This window comes from Topomyia yanbarensis, chromosome 2 (assembly GCF_030247195.1).
Source record: "Topomyia yanbarensis strain Yona2022 chromosome 2, ASM3024719v1, whole genome shotgun sequence".
NCBI lineage: Eukaryota > Metazoa > Arthropoda > Insecta > Diptera > Culicidae > Topomyia > Topomyia yanbarensis.
This window is the reverse complement of record NC_080671.1, coordinates 177,132,764-177,160,729: the sequence shown is the minus strand read 5'-3', so window position 1 is coordinate 177,160,729 and position 27,966 is coordinate 177,132,764. Positions and strand designations below refer to the sequence as shown.

Sequence of the window (27,966 nt, the reverse complement as noted above, 5' to 3'; positions counted from 1 at the left end):
ACTGCAAAGCGGTTCAGTGGGTGCAGATCGACGTTGGAGGGCACGTGGTTGCATCGAAGCGTGCACTGAAGCAATTGGGAGTGATAATCGACGACTGGTTGAGCTTCAGCAACCACGTCGACTACGCCTGCGAAAAGTCGGCGAAGGCAACAAACGCAATAGCGAGAATCGTGCCAAACATCGGAGGCTCTAGAAGCAGCACGAGACGTCTGCTATCTACTATTTCGTCATCGAAACTCCGATATTGGGTTCCTGCCTGGTATGCTCTGCTGAAAACCAAGCAAAACCGTGAAAAGCTGCACAGGACAGTCCAGCTGATGGCCGTACGAGTCGCCGGGATGATCCCCATCTGCATCACTCTGGCTTAGGACGTGGAATGTTACCAGCTGAGAAAGGCACGTAAAGCAAGGAGACTGGTCCGAGCCCACTCGTTGGTTAAGTGGCAGGAGGAGTGGAGCAACGCGGAGAAAGGAAGGTGGATCAACTCATCCCAAAAGTGTCATGGAGAAATGAACTTCAATTTGACGCAGTTTTTGTCCGGGCACGGATGCATCCGGAAGTACTTGCATCGGTTCGGACATGCTTCGTCACCCCTTTGCCCGGAGTGTGCGAACGTGTAAGAGACACCGTAACACGTGGTCGTCGAATGCCCTTGTTTCGGAGAAATTCGTAAGGGTATGCCTGGTGTGACAGTTGACAATATCGTCGAAAAGATGCCACGACGAGCATACCTGGGACGCTATCAACAGAGTGATTATGAGTATATTCTACGAGCTGCAGAGGAAATGGCTAAGGGACCAACAAAGCAGCGCCATTGGCTAGAAAGTCGCTGTGAAGTCACAAATCGGGTATCGAGAGAAATTTCGCCGCTGGGGAACACTCGGACGGTGAAGATTAGGTACACTGCCGGGGATCAGTTGGTCCGGTAAGTGAGGAGGCTAGGTCCACAGCCGAGGACTTGATCGAGTAGATCGAGACGAAGCGAGGAGCTAAATGGCTCACGGAAACGAACATCGGTATCGGGAGAAATCTACCGCTCGGTTTCGGGACAACTTCTCTCGCCGGGAAATTCTCTGTCGGAGTAGGCTAGGTCCACCGTCGGGGACTAGACCGAGTAGCTCGCGAACAAGTCGGGAGTTCAACGAAGAAGTTGTGTCGAATAGTACGAGAAGGGAGTTGCGGTGCTGAATGGAACAAGCGAGCCGAGTCGTTATGCTGAATGGCACAAGGGAGCTGAAGGGATCGGTAAATTAGACAATCTGAAGTTGCCGCCCAGATTGTCTTCGTAGGGAAAGAGCACAAAGTCTCCATTCATAGCCAGCTTTCCGACTGCCATGCAGAAATTGCCAATCTGTGTGGATGGTGGAGAACTGGTGGTGTGTTGAGGAGTGGTACTGTAACCCTACTGAAGGAACGAACTACTAAGTAGTTGAATAAGAGTGGGTGCTATACACATAAAAACCCCTCCCCGAAATAATGCCGTAAGGTAGTACCAGGGAGGAATCAGGTTCTGGGCAAGAGCAGTGGTTTTTTATCGGGTCAGGCGATGGCAGCCCAAACCCGTTCTTCTTTGATTATTGTACATTTTTCCCGTCTTAGGGCTTTCTTGGAAGTTTTTTAATGCTCTCTAAAAAGCATACACACAGACACATACACATACAGACTTTTCCGATCTCGACGAACTGTGTCGAATGGGACCTACCGCTTTGCTGCTTGTCCACTGTACAAATGGGTTTGATGGAATGAAGGAAAAGAAAGAAACCTTACGGGTGAAAGCCATTGTGATTATTTTAAACAAACTCGCATTAAAACTATAATTCACGAGATTAAACAGCTACTAAAAGTGACCATGAAGCGTGCAGTGCAGTTCATTCAACATTCTATAAGTTAAGTGAAGCTGGAAGTTTTATTAAGCAGAACAGCATGCAACATTTCGTCGTAATGATACTGTTTAGTTCAGCTGTAATGTTTCTTCGGCCAAAGTTAAAGTTAATTTCAATAAACAGTTTCAGGACAGCAAAAAAAAACTCAGAAAATACATTTTTGCATATAGCATTTATTTTTGAAAAGTATGGATTTGTTCTGAGATTCAAGATCCCAACGATACCTGAAATTTAACCCAACAAAAACAAAAAAAACAAGTGGAAAGTGCCTCTAAACAACCCGTCCACAAATTTGGCAGTGTGTCAAACTCAAGTTATCGCTGGCTATGTGTAAAAAAAAAACAAAAAAGTTTCAGCTTTACATGACAGCTTCGTGTTAGCTCGTCTCCCGCTAATCTGATAAGCTCAGCTAAAGCCTGCCTTATCAAGTCTCGGTCTTGTATGTGCTACGTCATTTCTCCCTTCAAAAGCAGTCACCATCGAGACCAGGTCAAGTACGAACACAGATCGTTGGGCTGTAAAAAGCCTACAATGATGTCCTTAGACAAATGGGCACAGATTGACACAGTTAAAAAGCCTCTTCTAAGCATTCAACAGCAGAATGCGGAATTTTAATTAATTTTCTCTTCCTTCCACTTACCTGGTTCAGTGCTGTTCGTACCGGCCGGCCATCTGCTTTGGATCGAGCGAAGAATCCTTTTCCAACCGGTGGCAAAGTCCACTGTTTTCCTTTTTATGGATTCACCACCTGGCAGTTATAAATCATCAAGATTATCGAGATTATAGCGGAAAATTTTTTCACGCTCACTCCTTCTGGCTCTGACGGTTGCCAACTTTTTTCTAGATTTTCGCTTTTTTCACGACCTCTGCTTTCAACTGTACCTCTGCAGCCTATTCCAGGTTTTATCACACTACAGGCTATTTATCACCATGAAATTTATTGCGCTATTCAGTTATATCGGTACTTTTCCCTTTTTTCTACCATCCAGGTTTATACGCGGAACGCGCAATTTTTATGCCCTAGTCCTGATTCACACCTTCCGTCCCGGTCCCGTTTCTAGGCTACCAGTACCAGCAGCGCCTAGCCTTGTGCAGTCAATATCAAATTTTGATCCACGCTTCCACGCCTGACGGCTACTGATGGTAGCACAGAGTTCAGCCGGATCAGCTCACAGCCACCAATCCGTACAGGGGCTAATGATGTTTACACTGGAAAATAAGAGCAAACGGGAAATGGAGAATATGAGAAATCAAATTTATTGCTGCTACACAAATTGATTTCTGCGGAATAAATATGATGCAATAAATATGGCAATATAAATAGTCTTTTAGGGTACACGGCGTATGCGAAGCTCCGCGATGAGTGAGTGAGTGCTCGTGCATTATTGAAAGTGTTTTTTATGTTGAATTATACTCTTTACACTGATATCACCCAGATGAAGTTTTCAAGCACATCTAACTACGTACAAAAAATAGAACGGAAGATTGAATTGAACACTGCTGCTCGAATCATCAAGTTTGATGGCAAAAATTAAATGTTCAACCGGTCAAGAGTATTAGTATCTGACACTCGACAAAATGTCAAATTCTGAGAAGATTAAGTCGAAACGCAAATACTTTGACCAATTATAGTTCGGTTTTGTACCAATTATACATACATACAGTTTGAACCAATTTTATCCTTAGAGATATATATGGCGTAGCCTAGAAAATAACCAATTTCAAACAAAATAATGTTATGATTTTTTTTGGATACTGATGTTTAGTTTCCAAGACATGCAGTTCTCGGAAGGGTTTCCTGTCGCTATAATTTCAGACGAGATGGGAAATGTCACCCACTAAAACACTCCTTACGACCCATTTCAGCGGGCCGTGATTCGGCTTTGGCGACTTCACGATCACGTAGGAACAAGCGTTTATTTGTTAATGTTTAAGACCGCGCCGATCAGATTATAAGTGTTATTGCGTTTGCGTTTTTGTGGTTGCAGAATCGGGCGTAGTTGTGCGTGGATGAACACGATTTCCTTTTTGCCTTTGTGTAGCATCGCGAAAGGATCGATCGTTTGTACGTTAACATGTTCTACCGTACAGGCTAGTGTGTATGTAACTTCGTGTATGTAGCTTAGATTTTATAATCCTACATCCGCTTCTAAGCGTGTATTCTTAAATTATCAGACGAATCGCGAATTTGATATTTAATTTTCAGTGAACGGATGCTACAAGATAGTGAATTGCCCCATATCACTAGAGTTCCCGGTAATGTCTCCAGCGAACGTGTTGCATAGTGCACATGAACGTCATTGTATTTCTTCTTTTTTTTATTAGGCCAGTTGAAGGGTAGAGGCTTTCGGATATAATCGATTTATGATCATGTAAGAACATGCATTTGTATAATCGCCCGCGAAACAACATTTATAAACTGTAGCTGTATATGAGCTAATTCACTAGGACATTCTTATGCTTGCCAGACCGCGAACGTAGCTTTGTATGGATCATCGCAATTGCATGTTCGACTTTGTGGCCACGGGTGTATTATCGCGCAAGACTCAAGCGTTTGTATATTAACGGGATTAATAACGTGGGCCTATATGTCGCGTGTAACATGGCGGGTTAAATATCGTTTGTGCATACAATATCCAACCATCACAGACATCGGTGCCAACACTCAGTGTGTTTCTACTTCTGTCCGAGCCAGTGTAAACCGTTTTTATTACAAGTACCGTAAGACGGGGTATCTTTGATCACCGGAGTAAGTTTGATCAAATGAGACTTTTTTCAGTAACGTACGATAAGATGATTTCCTCTAACAAAATCATTGAAACAACAGGCAAACTATATTTTAAACATGTCCAGCATCTTTCAGCAACGATTATTCCGTTATTTGATGTACCTTTTATGAACACAAATTAAAATTGAAAATGTTATAACTCTCATGCATCGTTTCAATCTGTTCAAACAATCCCTTGTATATTAATAAAATCAATCAACTTCAATTGAACTGATTACTTTTTTAGAAACCGTAAATAATTCTGTCCAATAATTCATTTTCAATATGCGATATTTTTGTTAACTATTTTCCTGAAAAAGTTCGATAAAGGTCAGCTGTTTTCTTCTAGGAAATTTTGTTCTCGTTCGAGACGTCACACTGTTGGGCCAGGAAATTGTCTGTAGATATGCAATTTACACAACATTTAGAGCGTTATCGCTCATTTCGATACACTTCTTTTGCTGATCAAAGTTACCCCGAAAACAAAGAATGAAAGCTTACAACAAGATGATTTTATTTTTATAGTAAAACTAAATAAAATATGCAACAATTAGGACACTTTCAATCTATTAGAACCAGTACTTGTTTTAAAAATTCAAACAGTTACATCTACTTGAATTAAAGAAAGTTATTCGAAAAACTGGTGAAAATATGATCAATGTTCCCCCAATTTACGGTATTACACTACTCAACACAAGATCGAGGAGCAGAATGAAAAAAATGGCGAAAGTTTGGGGTCCCCTGACTAAGAAATTTTTGAAAAAAATTGGAGCAGTTTAAAACCAAAGTTTGTATGGATAACTAGGGTGATTCTATAGGGAAGACATCAATGAAAATGGTCATCTTAAATTTTTGGAGAAAGTCTTACATAAAATGCTTATTATATCGAATTTTTTTTAGCTCAATTGGACATTATTAAGGGGTGCAGCGTTTGAATATTGATTTCATAATATTCGAAAAAATCCAAAGGGAGGAGAACATGAAATGTTGAAAAATCGAAAAAAAAATCGTCGAAATATGTATGTATGTCTAGAAATAGCATGAACCGTCAACATCTAATGTCACTTTTTAAACTTTGAAATAAAATCTCGACGGTTAATGCATTTTGAAATCATATGGCATTACAATGTATTTTGAAATCATACTATTTGGTACCAATTTTTTTAAATTTGTTTTACCTGGTTTCATGCATCAAATTTGTTTTTATAATTGACGTTTCATGCTATTGTAAGACATATTTCGACGCAATTTTTTGTTTCGATTTCCAACATTTCCCCTTTAGATTTTTCCTATTATTTTGAAATCAATATTCAAACGCTATACCCCCTTAGTGCTGTTCGATTGAGCTAAAAAGTTGCATAGATACCTTTTTCGATGTAATAAGCATTTTATGTAAGACATGAAAAAAAATAAGATGAACATTTTCATTGATATCTTCCCTATAGAAGCAATCTTTGGTTTGACCTGTGAAGCCCCGTTCCGTCTTCAGGGTTTTTCTGGGACACCAAACTTTTGCCATTTTTTTTCGTTCTGCTCCAGATCTTTTTATTTTGTTTCGCAATATTATTGTTATTCCCTTTAACAAAACGGATTCGGCACTAACTTAGTACTGAGACTACGTTAGTGTCGGATTCTAATGAGATGAAGTCGAAATACACATTCCATAACTGAGTTACAGGTTTTGTGCTCTTAACGCGCAAATATGGTTTTATACAATTCTACCCTTAGTGGAGAAAAATTTGTTTTCACCCATTTTTTCTCCAATAAGGAGAAATATGGCATAGGAAAAAATTGAAGCTAATAAATGACTCATATCATGTACTAAAATAGTTCCAAATACACTATTCAGGTAAACCCAACTATTATATTGCAAAAAATGTGCAAGGTCGGTTTTTGCTTCTTCCCGAAATGATCACAATCATCAAAAATTCACCAATCTCAAGACGATGCACACGCTTCAATTCAATATAATATCGCTTGATTCTAAGGATTGCAATATTCGGCCATCTGTAAGCGTACTCCACTATTGATTGGGTGAAAAAATCGGTAGCAACTCGACTCTGTCCAACTTAATTAATAAAGCAACACGCAACAGTATAAGAACAATGTTACTATTGTAAGTTCCGTAGTATAAATTGCTGAATACATGTATTTACGTTCAATGACATTATCATGTTTAGGTCTTACACAAAGCATATTTTTATAAGTTGAGATTATTGGTAGATTGCTACGTGTTTTGCGTAGATTCTCATAGTGTAATGTTAAGAGAGTTATAGTGGTATAGTCAAATGAATCTTGGACATTGTTGTGGGTTTTACCATGTATATTTCCATACAAAAAAAGAAAAAATAGTTAGCATTGGAAAATTAAATTTTTATGGATAATCGTCGTCTTGAAATATTTTTGAAAATTATTAAATTCTCTCAATTTAGACAATTTAGTCGAAGCAACATGTTCCAAGCAATTGAACTATTGTAAATAATCTGGGAGAATTGTATTGAGGTAAGGTAAAAATTAAGGAACTTCTAGCACTGCTAGAGAAGCACCAATTTTGATCAACATAGTTTTTACGTGCTTCTAGATCCCATCAGTTTAAAAGAAAAATATTCTTTTAGGCCTATAAACACTAGAAAAAGCAAGGTATTACAGGGCTAAGTAGCTTTAAAGCCAATTGAGCTCGAAAAAATCTATTGATAAAACAATTGATGAACGGTTCAAAATATTGCTTCCACTAGTGATGTTCGATTACCATTCAATTAATCGATGAATCGGTTAGCGGCTATGGTAATCGAATAATTTTTAATCGATGAGTTACTGATAGATATTCGAACTAATCGATTAATTTGTCTCGATTATTGTCACGATTAGTGCCAGAAAAATTCAAATGTTTGCTTATAAAATACTCTAATTGGATATAGCTTAATGCGCTAGCTTAGCTTGTTTATATCTTTTACATATTCCCAGATATAAAAATAAACGAATATTAGTGGCTACCCGTCCGATCCCCAACTGCATTTTGGGAGTCATTAATTTCTCTTTTGTTGTCATGCGTTCACGTTTTTATTATTATTGCTACATGCAATAATAATATAAAGTCGGTTTTCAGAGCAATTGCAATACCTTTCTATTGAGAAAGGCAAAAATTTTACCTTTTTACATTCATCGCAGAATTCGTTAGAATCAAGATTTGCTGCGTGATCGTACGTATCACCCTGTAATTCAGGAACCAGAACTCGGATCCACACAAAATTCAACAGCAGCTGATGGACCTTCCATTTAAAATCAAGTTTGTCAAAATCGGTTCAGAAAATTCCGAGAAACCGATGTGGACAAATCAACAAATTTTGTTTTGTAACCATACTCTTCAACTCGTAATCCGGAACAAGATGTCGGTTGAAAATGGAATTCAATAGCAACCTATGGGAATAGTATACCTTTCATTTGAATCTTAGTTTGTAAAAATCGGTTCAGCCATCTCCGAGAAACCGATGTGGACATTTTGTTAACAAATCCACACATACACACACATACATACATACATACATACATACATACATACATACATACATACATACATACATACATGCACACATACATACGCACATACAAACACACATACATACACACAGATATTTTGCGATCTCGGCGAACTGAGTCGAATGTTATATGAGACTCGGCCCTCCGGGCTTCGGTTAGGAAGTCGGTTTTTGGAGCAATTGCATAACCTTTCTATATGAGAAAGGTAAAAGAATAGTATTTAATTAGCTTAATCAGCATGAGTTCAATGTTATCTTCATGTAATTATATTTTGAAATGTTGGTGGAATGGGTTTGAAAGTGAAGGGAATGGGGGGTTAGTAGAGTGAGAGTGGAGGATGCGTCAGAAATCCTTCATCTTATTTCGGTATACGGGGTGGATGAAGGAAATGCGGGCGTGAGGGTGGTCCAAGGGGAGGGGAGTGATGAAGGAGGGAGGTGTAAGGGCAAGGCGGGGGTAGGAGGGGCGGCGACGTAATACTCAACTGCATATTTTGCCTTCCATTTGAGACTTGGTTTGAGAAAATCGGTTCAGTCATCACCGAAGAACCGATGTGACTTTAATTGTGGAATATGCCCGGAATTCCGGACTTCCGGAATCGTCGATAGTGGACAATATATTCAAAGAATGTTTGATTGGCAATCAGTGATCTAAATCTGCGATTAGAAGTAATTTGGTGACCATTTCAATAGTTTTTAGCCTCTGAGGTATTACGATTATACCGATTTATATGGGAAATTCCAGTGTATCCTTACTAACACCCCTGTAACTCCGGAAGCAAGAGTCAGAACAGAATGAAATTCAGCAGCAGTAGCATTACTGTATCTTTCATTTGAAATCAAGTTTGTAAAAATCGGTAGAGAATTCGTTGGGGAATGGGTGTGATATTAGCTTAGGAACTTGGCGGGTTCCCCGGGGGCGTCATGAACCGCCATAGGTGGCCAATGTGGTCAAAGCTGCTTTGATTGATCATTAGTGATCCAGACCCGCAAACTAGAGTAATGTTACATCAATTTTAATATGTTTTACATCATTTGAACATCATGGTGGTACCAGTTTATAAGGGAATTTGCTGTGTGGCCGCACTCTTCAACCCGTAACTCCGGAACCGGAAGTCAGATCAACTAAAAATTCAATAGCAGCTTATGGGAGTGTTATACCTTTCAGATGAAACTAAGTTTGCGAAAATCGGTTCAGCCATCTCTGAGAAAATTGTGTGAGTTTAAATGACACACACACACACATACACACACACACACATACACACACACACATACATACACACACACAGACATTTGCCGATCTCGACGAACTGAATCGAATGGTGTATGACACTCGGCCCTCCGGGCCTCGGTTAAAAAGTCGATTTTTACAGTGATTGCATAGCCTTTCTTTATATGAGAAAGGCAAAACGTGAACGCAATTTATGCATACTTTTCTATCTGCCTCTCATTTCTTCTGTTGTAAATTTTATGCATTGGAGCTGAAGAAAAGAGACGGGAATAGAAGATATGATAACTATGCATATTTTTGTTTCTCAGTGTACACTAGAATGGCTCGAAAATGACACTTTTCAGCACGGCACTTTTTGAGTTCCTTTTGTGGTCCCAAATGCCAAATGGGAGCGGTCGGTTGCTTCCCGGGTTTGCGCATTGCGTTCAAAGTTTGCATGGAATTTTATATGGAGAAATCAATTATTTTTCATTTACGTTAATAAAGATCGCTATTTCACTCAATATGAAAAACCAGCTTTATAAAACTATAGTTCAAACCTTGGTTAACAACTTTGTCGAAGACGGTAAGTAGCTACGAGTTTTTAAAAAATAGTTATAACGATTTTAAAATTTATGGTTCAATCCAAATGCAGAAATTCATTATTTCTTCCAACACTGTCAGTACACCACGACACCGAAATAAATGAGAATATAGTCATCGCAGAGACTTGGTACCTTTAAATGAAATGTTCAGAATGAATTGCTGAATAACATAGACGTAGTCAGAAAATGAAAAGAAGAAGGGGTGTGGCTTGTGTACTCTCTAGTTCCCCTGTTAGATAGTTTAGTATATGCATAACATCTTCGACACAGGTTTACACCGCTGAATTAAAAATTAATCTTACGTGTTTGAATGCTATTATTTAAGGGCTCTGCTGTTATCTAATTTAAAATGGTACGTTGTACCATTTATAAGTTTATATATTTTGGAACGTTATTTCTTAGCCGTTAGAGTTAGAATTTAAAAAAAAATGCGTATCGTTATATTCCTTGATGTCTCGGAATTGTTTCTATTGACGTTTTCGTTTAAGAATCTGGGAACAAAACCAGGATAGTTACTTCAAGCAAGTGTTTTTTGATGAAATTGAGTTAGGTTCACGCAAAACAGAGGTGATGTTGACGAACCAGAAATATACTTCAGGTTAGAACCCAGCGCGATTTCCAGACTTGAGTTAGTTTTTGCCTCAAGCAAAAACAATACATAAATTTTTAGATGTGAATCCTAAATATTGAAAATGTCATTTCCCACAACAAAGATTGTAGTATGATTCATATTTGGGTCTATCAAAATATTAAGAAAGTTTACTCGTTGCCATTTACAAGGACGTGATGATTCTATGTCTTATACAAAACAATCCAAAAAAGGGACTGGGTAGTACACAAGCCCCTCCCCCTCTTCTTTTCATTTTTTGACTACGTCTATGTTATTCAGCAATTCTTTCTGAACATTTCATTCAAAGGTACCAAGTTCCTGAGATGAATATATTCTCATTTATTTAAGTTTATAATGTCGATGTCGGTGATGCACCGGCAGTGTTGGAAAAAGTAATAAATTTCTGCATTTGGATTGTACCATTAGTTTAAAATCATTATAACTATTTTTTTTAAATTCGTAGCTAGTTACCGTCTGCGACAAAGTTGTTAACCAGGGTTTGAATTATGTTTTTGTAAAGCTAGTTTTTCATATTCAGTGAAATAGCGATCTTTGTTAACGTAAATGCAAAATAATTGATTTCCCCATATAAAATCCCATGCAAACTTTGAACGCAATGCGCAAACCCGGGAAGCAATCAACCATTACCAAATTTTGTACAGGCATTTTGGACAACAAAATGAACTCAAAAAGTGCTGTGCCCACTAGTTTAAATCATTTTGATGTATCCCCATACAACCGCGAGCCACTCTAGTGTACACTCATACAGATTACAGACACTTTATACACAGACTAGCGAAGTGTCAAAAAGTGCAGCCAAACGAACGGGTTTTGAGAGGGGAAGTATAAGAGGAAGCCCATGCAAAGCTTATAGGAGCTTCCGCGATACCAGTTTACATTCATGGTTGCTAGTTTTACTGATTTTCTCTCCGCTAGTCTGTTATATAAAGTGTCTGTAATACAGATAATGCAGATGTTATTACCTGTTTCTTACATTTACGGAACACGAGAATGAAACCGCCTTCGTTGATGTTAGTTTCCTTGTTCAAGGTGCTGACCGATTTGGTAATAGCTTTTGCCGTTGTTATTACTGATTGAACAGTAGCTATAACTATATAGATTGTGAGTTGGATTTTATTTCCATAGACGAGTTTTCTCTAGCGGCTTCAGAGCAAGGTTTTTCGTAACATGCTGTATGATCACAGAACTGACTTGCTCTACTTCTTGCTTCTACGAATCACTCGTTTCGATAGTTCACCTGTAACCAGTAAAAGTAAATCATTTAGTACTATAAGAGCATAATATCTAACTTTGGTAAGCTGAGGAATTTGCAAAATTTCCTCTTATCAGTATTTGATACTGATTTAGCTCAAGAGTGTTGAGACCAAGTTTGGGCTAAGCTTTTTGCTCTAATTGATGAGAGTACGCGATAAATCTATACCACTAATCGTATTCAAATGAGTATCAAACACATAGTAAAACTAATTCAAACTCTTCGAAAAAAAATATTTCTTTGAAAATATTCGGACATTCCTGGTTTCCACATATTGTCGAAAGGTGTGATTTAAAATGTATGATAGAGATAGCTGATTTTTTTTTCAAATATTACGAATTTTTATCAACCCAGTTGATTGTTTTGGTTCAAATTTGAAATAGTTGCAGATTGACATAGGAAAGAAATGGCTTAGTGATACTGGAAATCACGGCCATTTTTTGACTACGTCTATGTTATTCAGCAATTCATTCTGAACATTTCATTCAAAGGTACCAAGTTCCTGAGATGAATATATTCTCATTTATTTAAGTTTATAATGTCGATGTCGGTGATGCACCGGCAGTGTTGGAAAAAGTAATAAATTTCTGCATTTGGATTGTACCATTAGTTTAAAATCATTATAACTATTTTTTTTTTAAATTCGTGGCTAGTTACCGTCTGCGACAAAGTTGTTAACCAGGGTTGTACGGAGTGTACGGATGGAATAATGGATGGAATAATGAAAACGCTTTGTTACATTCACGTTTTGTCCTAGGTCGTTGTCTCATTTTCGATTTCGCAAAGTCCTGGTGGTATGGAAAGAAGCTTAGCTTTTTGCCTAATTTAGATTAATGAAAAAAACAACCATGTTTAAATATAGAAAACCTATATAAGTCAAAAAATATTAGGTTGACGATGTTCAGAGTAATTTCATATCCTTTCTATATAAGAAAGGCAAAAATGTGCCAAAGTCCAAAAAAGTCAATTTTCCAAAAAAAAAAAAATCGAGATTGCATCAAATCTCAACGTTTCATGCATTTTAAAGACATTTGGCATCAAATACACCAAATAGATTTTGAAATTTTCCTTTACTCCCCTTTTGAGGATTTTTCAGTTACTGCTTATATGAAGTCAAGAACCGTAGGTCGTAGGTGGTCAATGTAGTCAAAGCTTTTTTAGTCATTATTGATCTAGTGGCAAATCAAATTAATTTTGCAACCCATTTTAATAAGTTTTGCACCATATTGATATCATGGTGGCATAACTTTATATGGGAATTCGCTGTGTGACCGCACACTTCAACCCATAACTCCGGAACCGGAAGTCCAATCAATAAAAAAAAACTCAATAGCAACCGATGAGAAGGTTGTACCTATCATTTGAGACTAAGTTTGGGCAAATAGGTCCAGCCATCTTTGAGAAATAGAGGTGACTTTTTTCACAAACACCCATTCACACACATCCATACATACATAAAACGACTTGATCCGATATAAAATGAGCATTTTATAGCCAAAACCATTTACTAGCTCGGATTTGCCCCACCTTACCCTATATATCTAGGCCAGATTCAGACGGCGACGGTGGTGGAGTGGTACGAGTTACGGTTCCTGTACCCAGTGAGTCTGGGTTCAATCCCAGCCGAGCTCGTGATTTTCTGTCGTGAAAAATATGTGGTCACGTCTTCCTTCGGTAGGAATTTAAAACAGCTGGTACCAAACCATGTGGTACCAATTACCCAACCGTATTTTTGTCCACTCGTTACAAATATAGAAAGACCACGGCTCAGTCGAGCAAACAAATTCAAGAAATTATTAAAACAGTAGACACCGTTCCTAACCTAAAAGATTCGCCTTACTCAGCCGAAGTGTCTACCTGGCAGGTGTTTTAATTTTTGATGAGATCATAGTGAGATCGAAAGATTATTCGATTAGTAAACCAATGCGCTGTACTTCATTATATCTCTTCCTAAGAAGGTTTTAATTTAATTCGATACATTTATAAATTGCATCCAAAACTTCATTAGAATCGCCACTCGATTCATGTGCGGTCACCATCTCGTGCAAATAACCACTGTGTCTCCCGATGACCTCGAGAAATTGAGCAGTAATCTACCAGGAGTGTTTTGTACTTCAAATACCGAGACTCAATGACTACACCAATCACCAATTGAAATGGTAATGAAATTACTCCAGCACATAAAAGCTGAAATGATAATGCCCTGCCGCTATCAAATGCAGATGTAATCCACTCGGCCTTTGTTTAGATTCCGTTGGAAATAACACCACAAAAGCACTATCAAAAACCTCCTGTCTTTAAATTTTATCGTTCTGAACATATCTGCGTGCTAGGGATTGGAATTGGCATCAAAATAAAGAGATTTTACTGCTTTTGTTACAGGTCAGGCAGGATCAGTTCACTGGCAAAGCTGTGAAGTAATCGGAACACCTTACCTTCCATTGCTCTATCGTGCAAAAAGGAAATTTAACATTCGGGATAGTATCACTGTCGGTGGTGATGTAGTTTCTTGCACCCCACCATCCTCTGGTGGGAATGAATGAAACATTTTCTTTTATTTTCACATCCGTACCGAACTTTGCTTTTCTTCGCTTGCCAACCCAACATGACATTGCACAGCATCCCAGCTCATTAGATTGCCTCCCACCCGCCGACGAAGGAAAACATTCGCCCCTTGCTCAGTAGCAACGTGCAATGGGAAATTTCCTCCTCTCATTGTGTCTCTGGAGCTTGGTAGAAAATGAAAATTATTGCTGCCGGTTTTTTTCTTCCTTTCTCCTATGGCTCGTGGGGTCGGACCAACGCGGTTGCCGGTGTCGTTGGTCGCCAAAAGCGCTTAGTTGTCGTCAGCGCATCGGCGCGGCGTGACGGTAGTCGCTTGGCGATGGCTTTTTATTGCTGCAGGCATTTTATTACCGTTATTATTTTTATCACTCGAATTCCCATGCTTTCCTCATTATTGTGGGAAGCAACCGGGAGAAAGAAAGGAATGAACCATTCCAATATCGTACACGGTAGGGTTGTACGAAAAACCGACAGCAGATACGGTGAATCCGTTTTGCATCGGTTCCGGGAGAGTGCGGACTGAGCCCTTGTTATCTGTGTTAGGTGTTGAAGGGTGGTAGGTGGATAATTTCACCAGCGGAAATGTCTGGGTTTATGGTTTGAATGTGGTCAATTCAAAGAAAATATGTGGAGAATGCTGGTGGACAGAAAAAAGTAATAGGTCGGCGGTTCAGTTGTTATTTATTGAGGTGAGAATGTATTTTGTTCCACTAAGTAGCCAAGTTGTGTATATTTTTCAAGTGTCCTGTGATGCTCGACTGAATGACACAAACACCAACGCAATTGATATAAACAGAGACAGCCCGACGGGGGTTGTACGAACTGTTGACGGAGAACTACACTTTTAAACATAGAATATTTTTATTATAGGAGAGCCCGGGGCAAGTTGGCGTTTGGGGTAAGTTGGTGGAATCCTCTTTTCTCCGTTTCTATTACACATAAAGCGCTGTCTCTCGTTGTGAACCTCAAGTAATGGGAAACGCATTATCCAATGTGTTTTGTGGCAAAACATTTTGTTTTGTAGAAGCTGTGGGCGATATTGTGTTTTTGAGCATAATTTATAAATTTTCTTAATTTTATACATGTTGTGTTATTTAAGGTGGTTTTCAATATATTCCCCAAATGATAATATTTTTCGATAGTGCGTGAAAAGAGCTTTCAGTATCCGTATAGATATTACACCTATCTATACACAAAAGTAATTTTTTAAATCCTTTTTTATGAAAAGTGCGGTTGGGGTAAGTTGGCGGTGACGCACACGGTGCAAGTTGGCGGTACTATTTATAGTGCAAAAATAGTCATCAAATATTTTCATTTCTGGAATTCACTCTAAAGTAAGAGAAACTTTTTCTTGTGTCTCTCGTCAATGCAGGGGACAATTATTCCGGCCAATCGCCTGAAGAATTTCGAAAATTTGCTTTTGAATATGAAGTACGCGTTGAAGTCAAAATGACGGGGTATTGAGACTGAAATATAATGAAAAGTGTCGAATAATATACATTTTTATTGAAAAGACAATCGGCATATTTCACAAGGACCACTGATGTAATTGAATTTCCATTTGATTGCTTATTTTTTGGCATTCCACCATCTTACCCCACACATACCGCCAACTTACCCCGGGGCTGGGGTAAGTTGGCGGCTTTTCCGTGTCACATATTCATAAAATCCAGAGATGTTGCCAACAGTCTACCCTTTCATGCAACGTGTTCTATTTTGCAAGATCTACCAAAATCAAAGCGGTAAAAAATGAAAACTGAAAACACCGCCGAAAAACTCTAAAAGATTAGCCCAGACAGAAAATTTCATTGCGAAGATCAACATGTAATACGGTATCGAATATCACAACGTTAAAACCAAGATCCTGAATATATAGATGACGATAAAATTGAAGTACACCTACACGACCTGGCGCCTCGTATTATACTAGAAAACATTAAAAGAATTATGTCAAAATATGGAAAAGTTAAGTCCGTTACAAACGATTCTCAAGTAAAAAAATGCGATTGGAAAATAACGCTTTGCCCCTATACTGGTCAGATTTCTTCGTCCCAATTCTGTAACCAGACGGAAATCAATCTATTACAACTAATATCATAAAACAATTTTAATCAGATGTGGATAAAACACAATCAATAGACCAATCAACTGATGCGCTTTCTATATCGAGACACTCATTCATTTTTTTTTAGTTTTCCGGACCACATAAACAAAAACAAATTATCATTCGAAGCTGAGAAGGCGTTCGTACCTGCTAAAATCTAACCTTCAAAGTCAGCAAAATGTTGTTCGCGAAGTTCCATCCAGTTTGAAAATTCACAAACATGGAGATGAAATTCAACATTTGAAGACAATTTAGTAGAACATTGATTATTAAAGGTATTGCAAATTCTCGTGATACTAAACTTCGATCGATGACCTTTACAATAGAATTGTTTGGAATGTTTAGGGTAATTCCAAACACTGATCGTACCACACATCAGGCGTGTATGACAGATTTCTTCGTAAGTTGCGGTTAATACTCGTAGAGAGTACTTGCTTCGTTGACTTTGCAGCTAGAGAATATTTTTGCTGTTTCTGTGGCTAGTAAGCAATAGGAATATCCTGCCTACCGGAAGACGGTCGGAGTAGAATTTTGATATTTGCTACAGTTAACGCATTTCTGCGGTTACCTTCACGTCATCTTTGTGGGAAGGGTCCCCACAATAGCAAGCATTTCGAATTCAATAATATTTTGCATACCACGACCGAGCCCCTGACACCGACCGCAATTGATCAAATCCCAAACACTGACACGATATCTTCGGTATCGTTTTAATTTTACACGTGCGTGAAACATAACATGTGCCTTTTCCAATGCACATTTTCAAAATGTCAACGTCATCGCAATGAATCTGAGATAAATGTAGTTCTCGGGAAAGAACATGGTATGTTGATGTCCTACGCTTACTTTCTTATAAGTAAGCATCTAAATTTTTAAATCTGTTAGATATTTCGTGTTGATTTCGAGTATTCCATCTGAATCAAAGGCGGATCCAGAAAATAATTTCGGGAGGGGTCTGAAATTTTTATTTTAAAATGAACATTGTACAATTCGTAATACGTAATAATTTTATTTAAAGAGTATCAGTTTTGTTCCTCAAATTTTGTTTGGAATGATTCCAAGTTTGATACTAATATAAAATCGAAACTGATTTCAAATTCTTCAACAAGTAAAAAAAATTCGGAGAGTGTCCGAGCCCCCAAGACCCTTCCCCTGGATCCGCCACTGATCTGAATATACCAATTCGGTCAAGCAAGAAAAATACACAATAGATAATTGTTTGATATATGACGACCATTGCACAGTGGTCAAGAATGTAAATTTAGTTCTCGGAAAACGAGGCCGTCTAGTTTCGTTTAGTTCTATTGTTTGTTTTCTGGGAGAATGAAGTATGACAAAAACCAAACAATTTACAAGGCTTATTATTTTTTTTGCCTTTATCATATATAAAGGTTCTGCAATCGCTCCAAACACCGACTTTTTAATCGAGGCCCGATTTGAGCCTCGTATACCATTCGACTCAGTTCGACGGGATCGGAAATGTATGTGTGTATTTTCAGCGAATTCGTTATCGATTTTTACAAACTTGATTTCAAATGAAAGATATGACTGCTATAGAATTTCATTTCGATCTGATTTTTGGTTCCGGAGTAATAGGTTTATTGGTATAATCACACAGGAACTTCCCATATAAACCGTTACAATCGTAATACCTCAAATGTTCAAAATCTATTGAAATGGGCATCAAACTACTTCGATTTGCATAACTAGATCACTGATGGCCAATCAAACATTCTTTGAAGTTATTGTTCCCTATTGATAATCCCGGACGTGGTTTCGGGGATATTCCAGAATTAAGGTGACGTCGGTTTTGACTGAATCGATTTTCACAAACCAAGTTTCAGATGGAAAGTATAAAATGCAGTTGGTTGCACCCCTCATCATCCCTTCTCTAACACCACCTTTCAAAGTCTCGTCGGCTACATTGACCACCATATAAGATTCTGGCGATACAGGGAAACATTGTCATAAATCAAAATTACCAAACTCACATCAGTCTCCCGGAGTTGGTTTGGCCGATTTTCACAAAATTAGTCTCAAATGAAAGGGAACCATAAAATGCGATGGTTTGATGCTTGAGACCGCTATTGTAAATTTACAGGTGTTAAGGGGTCTGGTGTAGTGGGCAAAAAATCGACTTCTTTTTATCCGCTTAATTGTTAGTATTTAACCGCTAGAATAGTCTCACGTAATCTCGGTGGCCACACTGAACTTCTTTTGTTTTAAACAGCCATGCATTCCTCGCGCGTATTTGCTGTAAAATTACGCAGATTTCAATCTACCGGCAACCATTTTCGAAAAACTGATAACGATAAAAATACAGTGTAAATAACACACTCTAAACTACTTCTACCCAAATTTTCAAGAGAAATCTCGACAAACATATGATTACGGCTTAAAACCCAACTGTCAAAATTCTCCTTGAAAGGAAATTCCGGACAAACCGTTACTGGCTATGCACAGTACATAACAGCTAATGAAAGCTTTTCTCTCTCGTTTACTACCAAGGTCTGTGATTGTCGGTTTGTCCGGAATTTCCATTCAAAGAGAATTTTGACAATTGGCTTTTAAGCCGTAATCATATGTTTATCGAGAAATATACAATGGGTCATTTTCTACAGCGTTTTTTCCGTGATGCAATTTGGTGTGGGACACCCTTTAATAGCGTTTTTCTCGAAAACGCGTTTTTCAAATTGGCGAACATGATAACTTAAAAACTAATCAACAAATTTACTGGATTTTTTATGAGAATGCATAATATGTATAGCCTGTTGATGAACCTCAGAAAATCAAAAAAAAAAAATTCTCGCTATTATTTTGAAGAAAAATGAGCAAACTTCTTAGTTCTGATATTTTTGGGTTTTCATGAAGCCATTTTCCGAAACTCGAACATTTTTCGTTTTTTTTTTTTGGTTTATCGAGTAGATTCATGTCTTAGCTTAACAAATCTCATTGAATTTCATGTGTCAGACAATTTTATCAAGAGTTATCGTATTCGCCGCGTCGTTCCTCGATGTGGAATAGGCTGGACGTCTACTCTTGGAACGCTCGCATGCGTGACTGAAATTATTTTTTTTTCGTACACAATGAATGTATAAATAAATCTTTCTTAACATTACACATAAGATCGATTGTTACTTTGTCTTCAAAATCGTAAAACAAAATAACTCTCGGTTTGAGCACTTTACTCCAGACGCCCCACAGTGGCTGGAGGCTGGCCAAAACCTCAAAAATTTATTTTTGAAATATTGATATTTTATATTTTTCCTAAATTTCTCATGTATTGAATGAAGTATATTCGAAATTTTATGATCATTGGATAAGAACACGATTTTTAACACGAGCTTAAACGTACCAAAGTCCGAATTTTTTAATGATTTTCATTTCCGAAACCACCATTGCTCTGTTCACTTCAAATGCATGTTGCTCTTTTGATTTTGGTTCGATTTTAGCACAACTAGTTTCATTGTGTAGAGGAACTAAAGAACTTGGTTAGTGAGTAAAATACATTTGGTAAATTTGCTTGGAACTATGACTTTTTAGTTTAAATATGTTTAAGGTGGTCAGATCAAAAATACTTTGTTTACTGATGTATTCTGTACAAATTTCGGAATCATTTCGGAACGGTCACATAGTCTATATTCTATGTGAAATTACTTCTACTTTTCGAATATCATGGTCTCGTTCTGCGCCTAGGTGCGCAAAAAGGTTTAAGGAGATTTTGAAGCTTTGTTGCTGATATGGAGACACATGGTGTTTTGTGTAAAATAGTTAGACAATCTACAGTAAACCAACACGTTCAACAATGGTTTTTAAGTAGTGTTCTGCATTTTTTATGATATTGTTGACATTGGTGAACAGTAACGAAAAATCTATCATGAAAACGGGATCATAGTTATAAGAAAGGTTCAATGACACTGTATGGAAAAATGCATTTAATATTTTACGACTTTTGACATCAAAAATGAGCTCAGCACCTCAAAATTAGCTTAAATTGTGATTTTCAGCCAAATTAGGTAACATTTGAAGTTTTGTCCGACTTTTGTTTGAAGAGCCGCCACTGTGCGCCCTAACCCTTTGAGACGCGATTTTTTTCATTGTTAATGCTGTTATTTTTAGCTTTATATAGTTTTTCAGGGTCGCTGATTCTGATTCTGACGTCGAAATTTTAAAATTCAAAATGGTGACTGTGCTTGGCTAAATTTCATTTTCTATATTGGCCTAATACGTCAAGGGTTTTTTCGGGGTCGCTGATTCTGATTCTGACGTCAAAAACGTAAAATTCAAAATGGCAGATCCAATATGGCGACTGTGCTTGGCTAAATTTCCTAAAACATTTACAAGGCGGTTTTCGGGGCCGCTGATTCTGATTCTAATATCGAAAGTGTCAAATTCAAGATGGCGAATCCAATATGGCGACTGTGCGACCCAAAAAATCCCCGTGAATCGAGTTTTATATTGACTGAAACAAAATTTGCTAATTTTGTAAAAAATGGTTGCCATTTTGTAGCCACCATTTTGAAATTTTTAAATTTTAGCAGAATCGTAATCAGCGACCTCAAAAACCACATAATCTATTTTTATGCTAGTTGAGAAATTATCACTGTCTCTCAGAATCTTTTATGGAGCAACATAATATAAACTCTATTTTTGCATATTTTGATAATTTTTTCGGAAAAACTGACCTATGAAAAATTCTGCAAAAAATCTATTATTTAGTTCAATGTTTGAGATACTTGCGAAGAAAATTTTTGTTCTCTAGGACTTTTAGTTCACACACGTCTGAATTTATTGTAAAAAACGAGATTCTTAAGTTTTTATTCTTTATAGCTAATAAGTAATTAACAAATTCACATTTTTTTGTGTTAGTTGTACTGCTTACATCCCTAAGAGTTCGTGAAATCACTTATTTTACAGTACAGATCGAAAGAAGGTGGTTTTGACCGGCATATTATGCAAAGAGTTGAGGGATAAATGTTAAAGCGACCGAATTATTAACAGAAGAGAAAGGGCAGACCTAAGTTTGCGCCGCTAAAACAACAAAAATGATTCATAAAAAATTGAAAAACGATCCATAAAAAAGTTGTTCATGTTCCATAAAACAAAACTGAAAATCCATAAAACAGTGTGAATGATCCATAAAAAATGGTGATTTGATCGAGAGGATCACAGGTTCGCTTGCAATTCCAGCTACGGGTTAATCAATGCCTCGTCCAACGGATCGCTTTGCGCCGCTTCGAATCCTTGGCCTCGGATATGCGGCCAAGCCGCATCACACTAGCTCCCAGTATAAGCTCACTTGTTAAAACACTGTCACTGTTATGAGTATTATTTAGCACGACTTATTTTGTCAGTTAACCATACTTTGGTTAATAATTTTACATTTCCGCTCTCGGATTCGGTTTATTTCGGTTAAAATAGTTGCCACAATGATTTCAGGTTAGCGAAGGTCAGTTACCTGACTAGTGGGATACGGAAGCTTAAGTTTTCTAGCTATAATGTATGCATTGTTTGTTGTAGTTTGGAATGTCAACCAAATGTAATATACTTTATTATTAGTTCGAATAGCAAAAATTTCGCATGAATTCATTAAATTTAATTTTTCTGGTGCATAAGCACATATTAATGGATCGTTTTGCATTTTCTCTTCTTAGCGATCGTTTTGTAAATATCCATGAACCATAATTTAACGTTCGATATATGAATCAATACATAGCATTTCTAATGTTCATTTTTACATCTTCTATGGACCAAGAAAAATTATTTAGCAAACATTTTCATCAAATTTATGGAACTTTTTCTGATATTTTATTGCTCCATTTTGTAATACCGTGGAACATTTTTGTCGATATTATGGAACATATCGACGTGTTTTAATGTACATCGTTAATGTTCTATGGATCAATGTCAGTTAATTTATGGCGCAAAATGTAACATTTTATAGAACATTTCCAATATTTTATGGGGCACTGGTTGATTTTAATTGCTCTTTTTTTACTATTTTAGTGCTCTTTTGGTTTTTATGGTTCAATTTTACATGATCTATGGATCAAATCATCCTTTTTTTATGAATCATTCACACTGTTTTATGGATTTTCAGTTTTGTTTTATGGAATATGAACAACTTTTTTATGGATCGTTTTACAATTCTTTATGGATTATTTTAAATATTTTATATGCAAAAGTATATTTTCCCATTTTCTATAGCCGCGCTGAGAGTGTTTCTTTAGTAAGTTCAAAATAGTAAAACAAACTCGATCATACTGTTGCAAAACGCCGAAAGGAAGTGTATTGAACGAGAAAAAAAATAAATGATTGAAGCTGGAAGGTGTTTCAATGCGTGAAATCGGGTGCAGGTTAGGTAGATCGGATACCTATATCAAATATTTCGTCATGCATCCATTATCTTAAGTTATTATACATCGACGATAAGGGAGTGTCTCTGGTGAGTCAATGATTGTCGGTTCAAGTCTTGGTATTATTTAACGGATTTTTTTTTATGTCGGTATCGTCACCAACACATACGTAAGTTGTTTATAAGTACGATTTGTGGCCAATGTAAAATTAATCACTCGAATAATTTTACACTATTGATCGCGTTCCCTTTATGTGCAGTATAGTTAGCATAATTTTACATGAGTTTTTTTTATCTGTGCATGATTTATAAATTTTAATAATGTCCAAGCAATATGAGTATCAAAACTCCTCAAGTTACTCGGAAGTCCATATGGTAATTTGACCTCGGAATGGCCACTCACGGCCCCATGGGAATGTCCGTTCCTGATTCAAATTCAAATAACCAAATGGTTCCAACCACGAGATACAGCCTGCTGATGCAATTCCAAGAATTTTCGTACCCATATTGCCAGCATTCCATTGAAATTCACAAATAGTACCCGAGAACTGGAACATGCTTCCGGAAATCAGGATTCACGGGCACGGAATGAATTGACCCGATTAATTTTAATCAAGTCCAAAAGCGGATGAGTTTCTGAACCCAAAACATCCAAAAATGTTGAAAACGGTTGGAAATTGCCTTAGTAATTGGCATTTCAGTTTTATGGGTAGGTACACGGGTACTCTCGTCGGCCTGTTACGTAGTAAAAAAATTCTGGAGCCTCCCCCCTTACTATATCAACAATATTATTAACCTAAAAGCTTGTCTTAATGATTTCAACTTCCAGCTATGGATAAACATTGAAATTTCATTAATTGAAACCTGAAAAGGTATTTGGGTACCGCGTCGGACACATAATGGTTAAGGATGGCACTTCGAAGGTTGTATGAACTTTAGGAAAATACTTCAAACTTCAGAGAGTTTTTATGCACTCATACAATTTCTAAGAAAAGCAGAGAGTTCATGATGTTCACGCATATTTCTTCAGCTAGGGGTGTTTCTGCGAGCTTCAGAAATGCGTTCAATCAAACTGAACTGAACTTGAAGAAATTCCTATGACCTTAAATGAAATCTTGAGAATTTATGAAAAGTTCACGTAGTTTCAAGAATATTCTAAGAATTTCTGGAAAATCTTTGAAACATCAAGGGGTGTCTGTAAGATGTGCAAAACTCCTTCAAACTTCAAAGAAATTACTATGAACCCCAAATAAATTTCGTGAAGCTTCAATGAAATATTTCGAGAAAAACTTACAAAATTACGAAAGTCTGGCCAAAAATGTCTGCATGCTTTATGTACGACATGTCATAAAGTTTCAGAGAAATATTACTAATTTCAAAGAGTCTTGTAAACAGAGTTAAAAATAATCGAAGCTCTTTTTTGACGGCTGAAAATGAACCTGACGCGACTAGCGGTGAATAGAAAAAATATTCACTCATCCTTATTCATTCAGTTGAATATCGTACAATATATTCATTTTACTAATTATCTAGAAAAATGTTTTCAATTGCCGGTAAAGCATATGAAACAACAATCATCATCGCTTACATTGTGCCAGGGCCTACTTTGATGCATTTGATTCGTTGCTGCACGGTCGCTTCGTGTAATAATCGGAGTCGAATGAAAATCTGCATGGATGAATGGGCGGTTTGTTCGTTTGACGTTTTCAGCTGCGTCACTGAATATTGAAAATGAATGCGGCTGAATATGATCAATTTTCATTCAATGAATTTGAATATTTTTAACTCTGTCTGTAAATTTTAGAAAATATCAAACAAGATTTTAGCAATTTTGAAGGTATTTTAACGGTCTAGAACAATCACAAAACAATTTTTAGGAATTTATTTTCAAATATTATGTACATAGAATGTAAGTGCTGAATTCCATACACTCTAGGAGATACAATATTTTGAAAGGAATGGGTGAGATTAGGATCAAGCGCACCTAGCGGCTTCGATGGAGGCTCGTATGATTCACAGAGCTAGACAAACGCAGCTAAACGAATGCTTGGCTTTTTTTTTCTGAATCTTGTGCGAGCGATTAAAAAAAGTATTCACCATATTGGTGTGATTCAAGGATATCAAAATATCTTTAAAATGCATGAAAAGTCGAGATTTCACTTCTTTCGATCGTCAGCTTAGATTCCAAGAGTTATCGTTGCCATCAAAATGAAGCTTTGGGTCCTCCTGTACGTTCCACGACGAAAATGATGAAGTAAAGTATGAGATCAGCGGCATGGAAGATCGCAAAGGAAAATTACGAGGCGAAGTTAAGGGCACGAAAATATTGCGTCTGATACCTAACAGTATCCGGGAGCTACGAGTCGAGAGCTGTAAGTTGATTTTGAACTTCCTCTAGCGAAATAATCCAGTGAACCTGTTCACAGACGAAAGCATGTTTACCGTCAATCTCGTGTCCAATTTCAATTTTTTTATGTAAGCTGTCTTTTGGTAAAAGACAACCCAAGACCCAGGACAACTAGTACAAAAATGTGTATTTGACAAAGCATCCCGATACTATTATAGTGTTTGGATTTATGGCTTAGGATGGTCCAAAATTGGACCCGATATTCATTCCATAAGACTACAAAATAAACACGGTTTATTTGGCGTTTTAGAAAGCATCTCCTCCTACGTATGACAACCTAATGTGATATTTTGAAATGATTTGCTTCCTGTGCCACACCTCAGAACTGGTTACGATTACATCTGTCGTTCTGTGCGAAAGATATGTGGCTACCATTCAGCCCCAATCTTAATGCAATCAATATGGCATGTCATGAAGGCCGAGACTTGTTCTAAACACCACTCAAGTACAGCATGTTTCAGAAAAAAACATTGAATCGTACCTGGGGAGATATGGACTATATGAGTAATATAGTTCAAATACATTGCTCAATAGTGCAAACAATAGCACGCATAAAGTGAATCGTCTAACGTCGACTTCATACTCGCAAGTATTGAATATAAAACATTGTTAGTGTTACTCAAAATTGCTAAAAATGTACAAATCACTGTTTAATGAGCAATTATTGAAACACCGTTAAGTTTTAGTCAACTGTTCATAACTCAGAGTTAAAAGCAACGGTTTGTAGTGCGCCGTTCACCATTCGAATATTAAATGATTTATTCGTTTGATTCAAAGGCATAATTTTAATCGTAATTTCGAAATTATTCCCAATTTCAAACAATAAAGCGAACAAAGTTAAGGAAAACTTCAATCCAACGCTGATAAACAGAAAACACGATTGTTTTTGTTTTTAAATTAATAAGCTCAATTGAGACAGCGAGTTCCAAACCAATTACCGAAGGCACTGTCTCATTTGAAAACTTCTGCAAAAGTTTATCACAACTAATTTCCCGTGAAATAAAAATCGAAAGAAAATAGCGAAATGAAAAAATCGCTCCCACCTGAACGCGGCAACGAAGCGAACGCGTGCCTGCAATGAGGTAATATTACGGGAGACGTGAGATAAATAAAGATTAGGGAAATGGTAAAAAACCACCCACCTCTCACTGCTCTCCGGTTTCGGTCTGCCAGCAATTGTTATATCCAAGCGAATGGTCTTTCACGGTGCACATTGAAATCCCCAACAGGAAGGACAATTTGTTTGCGAACTTTCCTTCTCACTGACTGACTAACGTGGGAGAAAGTCTGGAACGTAGTACCAACTCCCAACACCTTCTACAGAATACTTGAATGGAACACAAATATTTTCGACAAAGGTGACTCCCCGTCGCACTGAGGTTCACTATAGTAACACACTTCTACGGCCAGAGATGACCCTTACCCAAAACTTTGTTCATCCGGAATTTCCGACTCACTGAAATTACACAAAATATACACTCTAACTGCTAGATGAATACAATTTTGGGGAGGTAGCGACACTTCCACCCTTTGTAACCGAGGCTGCAGAAAGTTGGATGCTGTGTGGCGTCACACAAAACTTTGTTTTTCCTCCTCTGTCAGCTTTGCTCTTCCGTTCGCTCTCGCACAACTCAACTTGGAATGGTTTAATTTTTCCCACTCGCTGTCAAACCGCAAATCGATGGCAAAGAAACATGCAAAATATTTTTCGTGGCTCACTCCACCCAACTTTTACATATCACACAGCACAGCATCCTTTGTGCCCAATGCTTAAAACTTTCGATCAGCTTGATTATTTGCCAACGTTGGCAACAGAAGGGCCTAACAAATGTAAGATTTGGCACAGGTTTTCCTCAATAAACTATCGTCCAACAATTTAGCCACTGTCAGAAGGTAATTGCCTCCCCGTGCCGCTCCCAGTTCCGGACGGCAGAAGTCACACTCACACAGCAGCAAAGAACACTCCACTCACAATGATCACACAATTCAATGTTATCCCAGGGTTTTCAGCGAATGATTTACGCCCGCGAGTCCCGTTCAGCATCCGGAAAGGTCGAAAATCTCTGCAAAACTAAACGCCAGCACATCTCCACCGTTCAGAGTTTGCCTCATTTCCACAACGCCCAAAGAGACAACCACGACGACGACAACGACGGGCGGAGAGCGAAAGCAATTTTCCCGACGCCTTCGGGCCAATCCTGACACGAACCACCAGCGAAGGAATGTTTACATCGCCACAGCTAGTAGCAAACCACGTACAATTTTCCGGAAAATCGGGGCAAATCGAAAGGAAAACAAACCAATCGGGAGCCGAACGCGTGTGCCAGAGTCGGACAGAAACACGCACGAGAGAATAGGAGAGAACCGTAAAAGATTCCTGCAGGATACTCAGAGAGGCATTTCGATGTGCTGCGAAAAAGCTCGTAGCAGTTATGAAAGCTCGCCACTGACAAGCCATTCAGGGGATTTGAGAAGCAAATATGGTGGAATGTCAAACAAAACATTGCGGTAGATGACAGTTGACTGCTGCAATGGCAGCTGATGCGCATGTCTAGCAGTAGGCTTGGAAAATTTGGCAACATTTCTCATGACTGACTTTCCACATGATTGAAAACCATTTGTAATAGCAAAGATAAACTCAAGATAGA

At 37.7% G+C, this 27,966-nt stretch overlaps 1 protein-coding gene across 2 annotated transcripts in view; it reads right to left on the bottom strand.

Moving 5' to 3' along the window:
* LOC131682226 (uncharacterized) overlaps window positions 1-27,966 on the bottom strand; it is a 500,520-nt gene that overhangs the window by 464,989 nt on the left and 7,565 nt on the right. The window contains exons 1-3 of one of the 2 annotated variants that reach the window (XM_058963558.1): window positions 27,291-27,395; window positions 26,461-26,774; window positions 2,524-3,092 (exon numbers count right to left, since the gene is read on the bottom strand). The gene's annotated coding sequence lies outside the window, so the exon portion shown is untranslated. Of the gene's footprint in view, window positions 1-2,523; window positions 3,093-26,460; window positions 26,775-27,290; window positions 27,396-27,966 lie in introns of those variants that run through there. The other variant, XM_058963559.1, reaches the window with a different exon arrangement.